General features: G+C 39.1%; 1 protein-coding gene and 1 pseudogene across 1 annotated transcript in view; one reads left to right on the top strand and one right to left on the bottom strand.

The window, feature by feature from the left end:
* Positions 1-13,719, top strand: part of IP6K1 (inositol hexakisphosphate kinase 1) — a 40,115-nt gene that overhangs the window by 2,204 nt on the left and 24,192 nt on the right. The gene's annotated exons all lie outside the window — the stretch shown is intronic.
* LOC102890558 lies at positions 9,869-12,854 on the bottom strand (annotated as a pseudogene).

Below are 13,719 nucleotides of genomic sequence, written 5' to 3'. Positions count from 1 at the left end.
CAGCTCCTCTTGCCAGCTGACTCCAGTGGCTTTTGCCCACTTTGGGATACCCATTTCCTTCAGCTCCTCTTCTCTTTTCTCCAGAGTCCAGCTCAGGTCCTTCCCACCTTCTTTGTGAAACACTCCCCAAATATTCCATCCTCTGAGATGCTCCACTTCCTCTGAACTGCAGTAGCATCATTGCCCTTATACAAAAACAATAGTATTTGCTCTTTTAAAAATAAAGTTTTGTTTTCTCTGATAAGACTTAACTCCTTTTCCTAATAGACTATTTTTGTGTCTTCGCGTACCTGCATATAGTAGATGAGGAGTAAATGTTTACAAAAATGTGCTAAATTTGTTTGAGTTGGAAACACCTTCTTAATTAAATAGGGAAATGGAGGAAATGGGCAAGTAGAAACGGGGGATTTGGTGGCCATGAAGCTCCACCTTCTGCCTTGCCTGAAATGGTAGCACAGGTTGACTCCAGTGCCTTATGGAGGCCCTTGCTCACAGTGCAGAACTGAGGCCTGAAAGCAGTAATTCTCAGAGGGGACTGTGTGGCTCACCCCCTTCCTGGCTGAGATGCCAGTTTTACTCTTGGAAAATATGTGTTGGGTGAGCGTGTCACTCACTGGGTGCTAAGATTCTTAGACCCTCTTCTTATTGGCGCTTGTTCTCAGTGCCGCCTTGGGCTGCTGTAAATGTGTCCGTAGTATTTGCTGCTTGCTCTTCTCCCAGTGCTGCCCTGAGACTGAGCACTGACGGGCAGAGCTGGGAAAGGCTGTCCAGTGCACTCTGGCTCGGGGTGAGGGAGCTGTCAGGCCTTTTGTATGTTTGTGCCACTGGATATGTGTGTTTGCCCCAATTTTAAATCAGATTTCATTTCTCCTTTCCTACTAAAGCAGGATTTGAGCAGTGGATTCTGAATGAGAAAACATAAGACATCTTGGTTCTTTTATGAAAGGTGATCAAGACACTCGTGTGTGCTGCTATGACTTGAAGTTACATTTATGTAGGAGGCATTACAAATGCGTTTTGATGGGAACACACGTTCATTTCAGTGCCAGATCCCATTTAGGGACTTTGTTCTGTTGAGTGCTTAGAAAATCTGCTGCCGATCTCTTCTGTAAAAGTTTTATTTGTGGGTGGGGGTGTAGCTTGCTTATTCCTGTCTCCTCATTTTACTAAAGGTGGGCAGGCGAGGGGAGCAGGTCTAGGACTGGACTCTTCAAGTCTAAAATTTAATGTCAGTGAAGAATACCTTGAAGTGTATAAAACTCTGGGCATGTTATGATGGATTAACACTTATGAACTTTGATTATTCTAGACTCAAAAAATCAGATAACGACAAGCGTTGGTGAGAGTGTGGAGAAATCAGCTCAGCGCTCTTGTACACAGCTGGCGAGAATGTAAATGTTGCAGCCACTTTGGAAAACAGTCCGGCAATTCTTTAAATCGTTAAACATAGAGTTGCCATTACAACCCAGCAATCCCACTCCTAGTTATTTACCCAAGAGAAATGAAAACATCTGTCCACACAAAAACCTGTATGTGAATATTTATAGCAGCATTTATTCATAATAGCCAAAGGAGGAAAACAACCTAAATGTCTATCAGCTGATAATGGATAAATAAAATGTGTATGTATATAAAATGGAACATTATTTAGCAATACAAAATAATGAAGTGCTGACACGTCCTACAACCTGGATGAACCTAGAAAACATGCTTAACACACAAGATCACATATAATTCCATTTATATGAAGTGTCCCAAATAGGTATATTTGTAGAGACAGGGAGTAGATCAGTGGTTGCTTAGGGCTTGGAGGTGGATGAGAGGATAGGGTAATGATAACTGAAGGATATGGGATTTCTTTTTGAGGTGATTAATATGTTCTAAAGTTGTAGTGATGGCTGCACACGTCTGCAAATATACTTAGAAACCATTAATTGTACACTGTAACTGGGTGAATCGTATATGTGAATTATATTTCAAAGCTGTTATAAAAAACTTTTATGTAAGTAACGTATGTATATTCACTAGTTTAAAAAAATATATGAGTAATAAGAAGAAATAAAAATAAAGGGTCATCCTTAACTTCACCATTAGTGTTTTAGTGTATAACCAGAAGTTTTCCCCTGTGTCGTAACTTTTACAAAAATGAGCTTATGTTATACATCCTGATTTGTACTTTTCTGCAGTCAGCAATTTAGTAACAAACATCTGGGTTGTTAAATGATGCATTTACATCAGGGGCCAGGTGGCAGTAAATTAGGGAAGCAGGGTGTAATGTAGTGGGGAGTGGTAGGGAGTAGGGTCAACTAAGCACAGCCCCTATCTAAAAGGTCACTTGCTCAGTTGCAGCCATCTGTTACCACATCTTGTGACCTTGATCTTTAAAGAAAACCAGAAATCTGGATTTTTATGTGAAATTTCCTGGTTTTTAAATTTGACAATGAATTAAAGTTGAGCCGTTTCACTGATCAAAGAAAACTCTTCACAGACCAGAAATGGTAAAAATTTTGAATTGCCTGATGTGCATGTTCCCAGCTGAGGTGAGACAAGGCGTCAGTCTGCTTTCTTGTTTCGGCTCTAATACTGTAAACAAAGTGTCCTTTTTGTGGTATATTAAATGCCATGGCTTTTCAAATTTTGTTGGTGATTTTGTTGCCTCAAATGGCTCCCAAGTGTAGCGCTATCTGTTCTTCCTAAGGACAAAATGTGCCTTATGAAGAAGTTTAAAGTTTTGTTTAGGCGTGAGTTATTGTTCCGTTGGCTGAGAGTTCAGTGTTGAGTCAACAATATATATTAAATAAAGTGTCTTTAAACAGAAATATACATAAGAGGTTCTGTATCGTATGTATATAGTTCTGGAAGGTTATGTATTGATTGATTAACAAAAATGTTTGATCAGAGGTTCACAGAAACTTAACCCTGTATTTCCCCTAGGAGCACTGGTTTAGTATTTACTAACTCGGTGTTCACAGTGACTTTTTAGACGTAATTACTATAAATAACAGGAATTGATTATATAGTGTTTTGTATCTGGCTTCTTTTGCTCAGTATGATGTTTTCAGGGTTCATCCATTTTGCTGTGTTTGCTCCTTTTTACTGCTGAATAGTATTCTGTTAATGGCTATACCATTCGCTGATGGGCATTTGGATTGTTTCTAGTTTTTGGTTATGAATAAAAATGCAATAAATGTTCTCATACAAGTCTTTATGTGTACATATGTTTTAATTTCTCTTTGAATAAATACCTAAGAGTAGAATTGCTCTAACTCCCAGACTGCATCGGAAGGACATTGGGTCAGGAAAAGTTGAAGAGCAGTCCTCCGGACTCTGGGCCCAGCTTTGTTGCTTTTCTTCCCTCATAGTCTTCAACTCCAAGCCTTATTTTCCATTTTGCCAGATTTGCAGATCTACCCATACTGAATCAAGAACTAATGGATACTCTGTTGAGGTTGGATGTTGAAATAACCAGGAACTATTGCAAGTAGACACAAGCTTCTAGATTGTGGGAGATCTATTTGCTTTAGAATTTACTTCTATACCTGTTACGTTTCTAGATTTCTGTTAATTGATGGAGGCCAGAAGGCTTCTTTCTTGGTCATGCACAGGGTTCACAAAATTCATCCTTCATCTCTCTGTGGAGCCTGGCCTTGGCGATTTGTGCCTTCGTAATGTGTTCAGGCCCAGTTACCATGGTGGGTACCACCTCATTAGACTGTTGTTCTTATGGAACATATTTGGGAACATGATTCACGTGTAACTTTTTAAAGCTTGATGCTTCCTTGTCTGATGATCTTCCATTTGTGGTATTTGAAAACTAGCACCAACCAGAGGATCCTACCTGGTGTTCTAATTTCTGGAAGTAGCAAGCCTTGCTTTTGGTGATGAGTGTTCATCCTTTAAATCTCCCCTCCCATTAAAAGTCATTTACACTCTTTGCCTTTTCATAGCCCTGTTTGGCATATTGTATTTTTTGTTTCACCATTGACTTTTTGGGACAGTGTACAGTAACTGCTGGTTTCTTTGCAGTCAAGAATTTGGTTATCGGAATTCTCTTTTAAAGCTCTCCAAATCTTTTAAAGAATGAAATTGATTCTTATAGAGCTGCTAATATATTTTCTGAATGGAAGGTAAAGTGGAGACTTAAACGAATGAAAATTTCATGTGTGGGTTTGTTGAAGTGAGAATAAGATGTTTAGGCCACAAAGCCAGGGAGTGTCAGTACTCAGACAGTGTGCCCTGCCACCATACATAGTTATTACATGTCATTGGCTGTATTCCCTACGCTGTACTTTACATCCCCGTGACTCTTTTGTCACTGCCAATTTGTACTTCTTAATCTTGTCACCTTTTTCACCTAGCCCTTCAACCCCCATCCCATCTGGTGACCATCAGTTTGTTCTCCGTGAGTTTGTTTCTATTTTATTTTGATTTTTAGAGTCCACATATAAGTGAAGTCATACTGTATTTATCTTTGTCTGACTTATTTCACTTTGCACAATACCCTCTAGGTTCATCTATGGTGTCGTAATGGTAAGATTTTATTCTTATGGTTAATATTCCATTGTATGTACATGCTACATTTTCTTTATTCATTCGTCTATTGATGGACTACTTAGGTTGCTTCCATATCTTGGCTATTGTAAATAATGCTGCAGTGAACATAGAGGTACATATATCTTTTTGAATTAGTGTTTTGGATTTCTTTGGATAGATACCCAAAAGTGGAGTTTCTGGGTCATACGGTAGTTCTAGTTTTAATTTTTTGAGGAACTTTCATACTGTTTTCCATAGGGGCTGCACCAGTTTGCAGTCCCACCAACAATTGCGCGAGGTTCCCTTTTCTCCACATCCTCACCAACACTTGTTTGTTGACTTATTGATGATGGCCATTCTGACAGATGTGAGCTGGTATCTCGTTTTAATAATTTGCATTTCTCTGATTAGTGACATTGAGCATTTTTTCATGTCTGTCGGCCATCTCTATGTCCTCTTTGGAGAAATGTCTATTGAGGTCCTCTGCCCATTTTTAATTGGAATGTTTGGTGTTAAGTTGTATGAGTTCTTGATATATTTTGGATATTAACCTCTTATCGGATGTATCATTGGCAAGCATCTTTTTCCATTCAGTAGGTTGTCTTCATTTTGTTGACGGTTTCCTTTGCTGTGCAAAAACATTTAGTTTGATGTAGTTCTATTTGTTTTTTTGTTGTTGTTTCCCTTGTGCGAGGAGACATTTTTTTATGTCTTTCTTTAGATTTGGAAAGGTTTTGGCCATTATTTTTCTAAATATTTTTTCTGCCCTCCTCTCTCCTCTCTTTCTGGAATTTCTATAATGCATATATTGTTACATTTGGTAGTGTCCCTCTTTTCCTTATTCTTTTTACGTTTTGCATCTGAGTAATTTCAGTTGTCTTCCTTCAGGTTTTACTGATACTTCTTAAGTGTGCTCAGCTCTGCTGTTGAACCCCTCCAGTGATCTCCTCCCCACCCCCACGCATTTCAGTTGTGGTACTTTTTAGCTACAGAATTTGTTTGGTTTCTTTTTATAATTTTGGTCATTCATTGATGTTTTCATTTTGTTCATATATCATTTTGATTTCCTTAGTCCATGGTTTCCTTTAGCCCACTAAATGTATTTATGACAATTGATTTAACATCTTTGACTAATAATAATTCCAATGTCTTTGCTTCCTCAAGGATTTTTTTTTTTAGGGGAGAAGGAGTCAAAAAGTCTTTTCCCTGTGAATGGGCATTAATTTTGTTTTTCTTCGTTTTATCGTTTTTTTTTTTTTTTGTTAAAACTGGACATTTGAATATTGTGTTCTGGTAACTGGAGAAATCTGATTCTCCCACTCCTCAGGGATTGCTAGGTTTTGCTTATTAAGTGGTAGAGCCTTTTATTTGTGACTTTTCTAAACTAATTTATTCCTTGTTGTATGTGGTCATTGAAATTTCTGTTCATTTATCTCTTCAGTTAGCCAGTGGCATGATAAAGATTTCCTTAAATGTCTGGCTCTCCCAAAAAGGAAAAATAAAAACAAGTACTATCCTCTTAAATCCCTTGGAAACCATTTCAGACTGTATGTGTTGAAACAGTGGTCACCAGCCTCTGCCTGCTTCTGGGTGATCAAAAGCGGCCATCATCAGTCAGAATGCACAACCCTGATATTTGGAGGACAGGGTCTTTATTGGCCCACCTTAGCCTCCAGAAAGCTGCATGGGGAATTAGGGCAGCCTTCCCTCTGCTGCTTGCTGTGGGGTGGGGGTTGGGTAAATTGCTACGTAAAAAGGCTGAAATTTACCATAATTCACCAGCCTCTTCATCGGGCTCTACCTTGAAAGCTTCATGTTTTCCAGCTAGACTCCAGAGTTCCAAAAAAGTTATTTCAGACAGTTGCTGCTATCTCAATAGTTGTTTGGCTGGAGAGAAGGATCCTGGAGCTCCCTACTCTGCCATCTTTCTTGTTGTCACTCCCATGAACTATTTTTTAAATTTTTGTTTTGTTTTCTTTTTGTTTGTTACTAGCATATAAAAATATAACTGACTTTTGTATATTGACCTTGCAGTTTATGGCTTTGCTAATAAATTCACCTATTAGTTTCAGAAGTTGTAGATTCCTGAGCATTTTCTCTGTAAACAATCACGTTATCTATATAAAGTCTTATTTCTTCCTTTCTAGTTTTTATGCTTTTGATTTCTTTTTCTCGCCTTATTGTATTAGCTGATAAAATGTAGAATAGAAATGGTGAGAATGGACATCTTTGCCTTATTTTGATTGTATGAGGGAAGTGTTAAAAAAATTCACATTGAGTATGATGTCAGCCATAGGTTTTTCAAGTTTTTCCATAAATTCCCTTTATCAGGTAAGCAAGTTTCTTTCTATTTTTAGTTTGCTGCTGGAGAGTTTTTAATCATGAATGGGTGTTGAATTTTGTTAAGCTTTCTCCTTTGTACATTGAGATGATTATGTTTTTTTTTCGTTTTGTTAATATGATGAATTACATTGATTTAGTCTTCAGATATTTAATTAACCTTGCATTCTCATTTTGTCATGATGTATTTTTTCTATATATCATCAAATTAGTTTTGCTAAAATTTTTTAAAAGGATTTTTGTGTCTATGTTCATGAAGGATATTGGTCTGTAATCTTTTTTTCCTCTTCCGTTTTTGGTAACTGTTTTTTGTTCTTAAGTTTTGTTTTCAGGGATGCCTGACCTTATAAAACAAGTTGGAAAGTGTTTTTTTTCTCTGTTTTCTGAAAGAATGTTTACAAAATTAGTGATTTCTTTTTTAAATGTTTGATAGAATTCACTAGTGAAACCCATCTGTGTCTGGAGTTTTCCTGTTAAGAGATTTTTGATAAAATCAATTTTCTCAATAAATATAAGGCTATTCAGATTTTATATTTTATCTTTATCACTTCTAGTAAGTTTTATTTTTTTTGTAAGTTGTATTTTTTGAGGTATTCGTCCATTTTGTCTAAGTTGTTGAATTTATTGGTATACAGTTGTTTATAATATCACCTTATTATTATTATAATGCCTGTAGAATCTGTAGTGATATTCCCTTTTTTATCCCTGACAGTGGTAATCTGTGTCTCTTTTTATTGATCATTTCTCTAGAGGATTTATCAATTATATTGATTTTTTTTAAAAAAAACCTGCTTTCGACACTGCATTTTCTCTTTTTCTCTGTTTTATTGAGTTCTGTTCATATCTTTATTTCCTTTTCTGCTTTAGTCTTTTCCTAGCTTCTTAAGGAGAACCTTGGGTCATTAATTTTATATTTCTAATACTTTTAAAGCTATAAAATTTTAGCATCGCTTTAGTTACATCAGTATAGTATATACTTTTAAAGTGTTTTCTCATATATTGCCTTATCCTCTAAAGTGCATAGGACAGATAGTCTCATATTTAACTCATTGACAGTGAAAATAGTTGAATTGGGTGTATTGAAGGGTACACAACTTATTAATTGTGGCATTGGCGCTTGCTTTCAGATTGAGTCTCATGAGTTACATGAGGGTCAGGAAAGGAAGTGTGAGGAGCAAAGAGATTTGGAACCCAACTTTTAAGGAATGATGTTTCTTTGAAGACATCGCTACACTTTCTAAGTTGGGAAGTTGTTGATGGGTTTGTGTGTGTGGGTGGAAGTCCCCATCTGTCTGGAATTTTAGGTTGTACATAGATAGAAGTGCTTTTCTGTTGTTTAAAGTTGCTTAAATGTAGTTATTCTGGTGGTTTACTGGAGGGTAGAACACAGCTAGAATATAATCTGCTCGAAGCAATTAAACTGTTGCATTTTGTGAGGCATTAAATAGGTCACTTACCTATTCTGTTTACAGGCTTTCCCACATTCACTATAATCACGTGTTGCTCATCTGCTTCTGAGTGCCCTCTAATAAAATCTTCATCCACAGGATGGATGTTCTGATATTTCATGGTGTGTTGTGTGTGGTGCTGATTGGAGGGACAGCCTGTTGAATTTGTCCCCTGAAGTCTCGATGCTATGTGGGTCTTGAGGGGGAGAGGTCTCCCAGGAGGGCAGGGATAGGATACCAAGAACATGGTCCTTGGAGGAGAGAACCTGGGCCGATGTCAGCCCCTGTGTGGAGCAGCCGGTTCTCCCCAAAGAGCAGGAGGGAGGTGAAGAAAAGGAACGAGAGTTACCAGTCATGTTGGACCCCTCGGTTGTGAGAACAGACCCGTACTGTCCCTTCGCATCTTCCTTTCAGTCGTACAGAAGCGTCTTTCTTTGTTTTGGGCCTTCAGTGGAATTGGCAGTAGGAGATAGGACGTCCGGGAAGTTCCCCGTTCCATGCTTTAGCGTTGCAGACAGCCTCGTTTTAAATGTCCTGTGGTTTTGTCTTCCTTTTAGAACCATTTCTCCTGTCCTTCCACATGTACGCTCTCTGGGTTTGACCATGTTTAGATTCAATCGTGAATGTGCTGGGCAGACTGATTTGATTCAGGTATGGCTCACCTGCAGACTGTGTAGTCACAGCACGGGTATTCCTGAGGCTTCTGGTGAAGGACAGTCCCATACAAATCGTGAGCAGACAGTGTTTCAGGTAAGAAGGATGGGGCACCTTTGTTTCTCTTTTCTTTTGGTTTTCTCTCTTTCATTTCCTGTGTATCACTTGGGACTTGTGTTCTTAAAATTCTGTCCTCAAACCCCCTTTTTCCCATTTGTTTCAGCACAGTTGAGGCATTTTCTTTTTTTTCCTCATTAAACTTTGTTTGAATGAGGTCTCAAAATTCTGTGACAGATTTTTGATCGTGTCGTTTCCATTAAATAACTGATTTTAAAAATAACTGATTTTTAAAAACTAATAACTAAAAAACTGCCACACACACACACAAAACCAAATGGTCTACAAAACCTTCTCCTTTCTTTCCGAAGGTTTTATGATGCATTGTGATCATTAACCAATCTTTCACTGTTAAGCTTAAATGGCCAGTGGAGACAAACAAGTTCTGAGACTGTTCTTCCACCACTGATTAAGACTGGGGTGGCCGGTATTGGGGATAATATTCTTTTACCTTTCTGAGCAGACTTGGTGACCTTGCCAGCTCCTGCTGTCTTCTTGTCTGCTGCTTTGATGACACCCACAGCCACTGTCTCATGTCGTGGACAGCAAAACGGCCCAGAGGAGGGCATTGAGAGAAGCTCTGAACACAGACTTGCCAGGAACCACATCAACAATGGCAGCATCACCCTATTTCAGAAAACCTCGGGCTGTCTTCCGGATATTTTCTAGAACGACGCTTAGTCTTCTTCAGCTCAGCAAATTTGCAAGTGATGTGAGCATGTGACAGTCCAGCACAGTTGCATATCAGGTGATTTGGCCTGGATGGTTCAGGGTAATTACCTGAGTGGTGAAGTCACGGCTTCCATTACGATTTGGCCTGGGTGGTTCAGGATAATCACCTGAGTGGTGAAGCCACTGCTTCCATTAGTGGATCATTTTTGCTGTCACCAGCCACATTGCCATGACGAACGTCTTTGACAGCAGCCACATTGCCATGATGAACGTCTTTGACAGACATGTTCTTGACATCGAAGTCCACGTTGTCCTTAGGAAGAGCATCACTCAAAGCTTCATGGTACATTTGATCAGACTTTACTTCAGTTGTTACATTAACTGGAGCAAAGGTGGCCACCATGCCGGGTTTGAGAACACTGGTCTCTACTTGGCCCTCAGGGACAGTACCAATACCACAGATTTTGTAGACACTCTGGAGTGGCAGACACAAAGACTTGTCAGTTTGACGAGTCGGTGGCAGGATACAATCCAGAGCTTCAAGCAGCGTGGTTCCACTGGCGTTGCCATCTTTATGGGTAACTTTCCATCCCTTGAACCAGAGCTGGTTAGCAGTTGGCTCCAGCACGTTGTCACCATTCCATCCAGAAATTGGCACAGATGCTACTGTGTCAGGGTTGTAGCCAGTTTTCTTAATGTAGGTGCTGATTTCCTTAACGATGTCCTTGTATCTCTTCTGGCTATAAGGTGGCTCAATGGAATCCATCTTGTTAACACCAACAATTAGTTGTTTCACACCCAACGTGTAAGCCAGAAGAACATGCTCAGGGGTCTGTCTGTTCTTGGAGACACCTGCTTCAAATTCACCAACACCAGCAGCAACAATGAGGACAGCACGGTTAGCTTGTGATGTGTCTGTAATCATGTTTTCGATAAAGTCTCTGTGTCCTGGGGTATCAGCGATGGTCACATAATGCTTGCTGGTCTCAAATTTCCACAGGGAGATATCAGTGGTTCAGCTTTCAATATATCCAAGACACACGCGTACTTGAAGGAACCTTCCCCATCTCAGCAGCCTCCTTCTTGAATTTTTCGATGGTTCTTTTGTCCCACCACATTTGTAGATCAGATGTCCAGTTGTGGTAGACTTGCCAGAATCTACGTGTCCAATGATGACAATGTTGATGTGAGTCTTTTCCTTTCCCATTTTAGCTTAGATTTAGCAGTGTTCTGGTGGCAAACCTGTTAAAAAAAGAGGCAGACATTTTCAGAGGAATCTTAGCTTAAAAAAATACACACACACACACACACACACACACACACACACACACACACACACACGTATATATAAATGGAAGCACAGGCTTCTAATCTTTAGAATCCAGTAAAAACAGGAAATGGATTCTAGCTTTTCTCTTTGCTCTAAATTAATTCTGGTCTGGCTGTTTCATCGGGCTAGCACATCAAGGCCGCCTGCCAAGCATGTTTCCTTCTTGCTCCCTGTTTGCTCTCAGCCTAGTGTCCTTGAGGAGGATGCCACTGTGTCCCTTGCTCCTGGGATAGGACCCAGGAGCCTAAACAATGATCTTTTCTCAAAATAGATACCTTTAAGCCTTTTTGCCTTTTCTTTGTTGCAAACCTCCCAGATTGCTCACAGCCTCTGCACACATTTCTGGTTTCTGGGTGAGGGATGTGCCAGTCCCTTTTGGGCAGGCTCAGATCCATAGCCCTGTTTAACCTCCAGAATGTTCCTTCTATTTCCCTCCTTGCAAGAGAAGTTTGTGAGCATCTACTTGAAACAAGCCAGTGCGTGGGGTGGGGGAAAGAGGGCTGTTCCCTCACACCCTCCTGCGTGTACCTAATCTGTATCAGTGCCTATGCAAACGCAGGAACGGGTTGGACTTCAGGAAGGCATTAGATTCCCTTCTGTGTATGCTTTAGAGAACAAACAAGCTTTCATGTTAGTTTTCCGCTGTAGTTTTGCCAATGAATTTGAAGGTATTTTTGTTCTTTTTCCTGTCAGAGTCTAGATCAGCTTATTATTTCTGAAATTAGTTTTCATGAAGTCCAGAGCTATACAACCAAACTTTGTGAGTTCTTTTTTGGTTAGAGTGATCTGTCAGTCCATTGTGTTCTTTTTTGCTGAGCGGTTTTGCCAGAATTTTACCTAACATTTCTGATTTACAAAGTTTAATTTACTTTTTAAAAAACTAAATAAATTTCATACGACTTTCAAAGGGCATGATACTTCATCATTACGCTTTTAGTATTTAAATGATATGTTTCATTTTAGAAGAGATAATAGAAATACGGGGTTTATAAACTAATTTTTATGAAAATTTGAGGAAATTTGCAAATATTCCTATGCAATGAGAAGGCACCAAAGATTCTTTCTTTATAAAAAGATTCCATGTCAGACTCAAGTGGTTAAACTGAGATTATAAAAATATGTTGGCCACAGAATTTGGAATTCTAACCAGGCTTCTTAGAATGCATGTCTGCTGGTCCGCATTTTGAGGTGTGTCTGTGCCCGCCACACTAAGGAACTTGGTGACCAGGTATTGTCTCGCTCTTGCTATGGAGACAGTGCCTTCCTAGTTCTTAAAATAGTCCTGACCTTGTTCACCACCATATCTGATTGCAATTTCTCTTTCTTTTATTCATTGTCACTTTCTAGGCTTGCTGTGTTGTTGAATTCAAACAAACAAACGTATTTTCTAAATTTGGTTTGAGTTCTTTGATATGGTTCATCCTTTATGATTGAGACTATCGGTATGTTTGCCTAATACTCCCTTGTTTCTCTTTTGTGTATCCTTAATGTTCTAATGCTGCTCTTCATAGGCTATCTTATTTTTCCTCCATATCTTGTCTAGTTTCTGTTGTCACTTTATCCAGGGACATTTAACAACTTTCTTTCATATATCAATTTTATTTTTAGAGTCGAAACAGAATTTTGCATTCTCGTTGATTTGGAATTCTATCCTGTGGCCAAAGTACTTTGTCCTCTGTAAAGCCATGTTACCTCTTTGTTCTGGTTTTGGCAGCCCTAGGTTAGAAGTCTGTACATTTTTTGATTTACAACCCTAATATTAAAAAAAAACAACAACTTCTCCTTAAACATTTCTTCATGTTATATGCTTACTGTACACATCGAATATATGTATTATATACATACATACATACATACATTTATTCAGCTATTTTTATTGTGTGGCTACTATGAACCAGACACTGCTCCAGGCATTTAAGATAATATATAATGAACTAAACAAAGAGCCTTTCCTTCATGGAGCTGACTTCTTAATAATAATTAAAAAAAAGATGTTATTAATAAAATATATAATATGTCAGAAGGGCATAAGTACCATGAAAAAAAGGAAAAGCAGATTAAGGGGAGTGGAGCGTGCAGGTGGGTTTTCAGTTTAAACTTAGGGCAGTTAGATAGATCTCATTGAGAAAGGTATAAGAGCAAAGACTTTTGAAGGAGGTGAGGGAGTTAGCTGTGTAGATATGTGGGGGAAGGTGGTCTAAGCAGAGGGATGGCGGTGCAAAGACCATGAAGTGGCTGTGTGCCTGTGTGTCTAGCCATTGTGACTAGGGTGAGGTAATTAATAGGCAATGGGGAGAGGGCTAGAAAATCAGATCAGAGAGGAAATGGGGTGGGAGGAATGCAGATCTTATGGGATCTTCTAGGCTATGGTAAGGAAATTGCATTTTTACTTTGGGTGAGGTGGATGACGTTGCAGGGTTTTGAAGTAAGAAGACACATGCCCTCTCAGTCACTGTGACTGCTGTGTTGAGAAGAGACTAGGAAGGTCATGATAGAAGCAGGGATGCTACTTAGGTGAGAGATGTCGGCGATCACACTAGGCTGGTAGCATTCGTGGTGGTGAGTAGTAGCTGGATCTGGATATGTTCTGAAGTTAGAGTTGGTGGGATTACATGAAGGGTTTGA

This window comes from Pteropus alecto, unplaced genomic scaffold (genome assembly GCF_000325575.1).
Source record: "Pteropus alecto unplaced genomic scaffold, ASM32557v1 scaffold53, whole genome shotgun sequence".
Lineage (NCBI taxonomy): Eukaryota > Metazoa > Chordata > Mammalia > Chiroptera > Pteropodidae > Pteropus > Pteropus alecto.
Note: the sequence above shows the minus strand (reverse complement) of the source record. Positions and strands in the feature narration are given on the sequence as shown.